Source organism: Phaethon lepturus, unplaced genomic scaffold (assembly GCF_000687285.1).
Source record: "Phaethon lepturus isolate BGI_N335 unplaced genomic scaffold, ASM68728v1 scaffold53554, whole genome shotgun sequence".
NCBI classification, from domain to species: domain Eukaryota; kingdom Metazoa; phylum Chordata; class Aves; order Phaethontiformes; family Phaethontidae; genus Phaethon; species Phaethon lepturus.
This window is the reverse complement of record NW_010535080.1, coordinates 24,278-25,209: the sequence shown is the minus strand read 5'-3', so window position 1 is coordinate 25,209 and position 932 is coordinate 24,278.

The window sequence follows — 932 nt, the reverse complement described above, 5'->3', positions numbered from 1 at the left end:
GAACCCAAAGTTTTCTTACCTTTGTTGCTCATCCCAGGCCCTTCGTATTGTCAGAGTTAGTGGGAAACTCTGATCAGATTGAAACATAACAGTTTTTCTGATCACCTCAACACACAGCCCCACAAACCCTATGCCAGCACCAAAGAAAAATGATGGTGCAGGCAGCAGAGTCCTTTTTCTGGTAGCAGGCATTACTTTTGCCGATTTAAAGCACTTAACTCCAGCCTAAGTGGAGAGAGCAAATGAGTTGGACTGATCAGAACCCACTTAAGAATCGGTAGATAGTAAAGGAGGCAATAAAGTAACTACGTACATCCTGCAGGGACACAGCATACACTTGCACGGGAATTTATGCAATGGACACTTACTTTGCCCAAGCCATCTCCCGTAAGACACTAGTCTGTCCTAGGGCTGCTTCTGCTTTACTTCCATATTTTATTTCTCATTAATGTTTTAGTGAAAATGACAGCAAACTCCAACCCTCCCCTCCTCCAGGGTGAATAGCTGCAGTAGATTTAAAGCAGACTAACAGTGCTAAAACCATGCAACAATGCGATGTCCAAAACTGCGACATTACCAATGGGATCTCTCCTGTGCCAACATTGTTGTAAAACGTTAACAGAAGAGCAATTTTCAAACACACTGTCCCAACACAAATAAAAATTATGTATCCTGAAAAGTTTCTAGTAAGTGCAGCCAATCGGGGTATTTGAATCACTGAAATCATCTGTGATACATACAACTTGCCATAAGGTTTCACAGTACAATTGAAAAACTGAAACCATATAAGAAAGAAGAATGCAAATTATTTCAGAGATGACAAGAAACAAGCAAGAAATTTTGAAAAAATACTTAGCTTCCACACTGACTACATGTTTAAGTACCTATTTATTTTAAAAAAATTATTACAACAGTGGTTCATCTATAAGGTC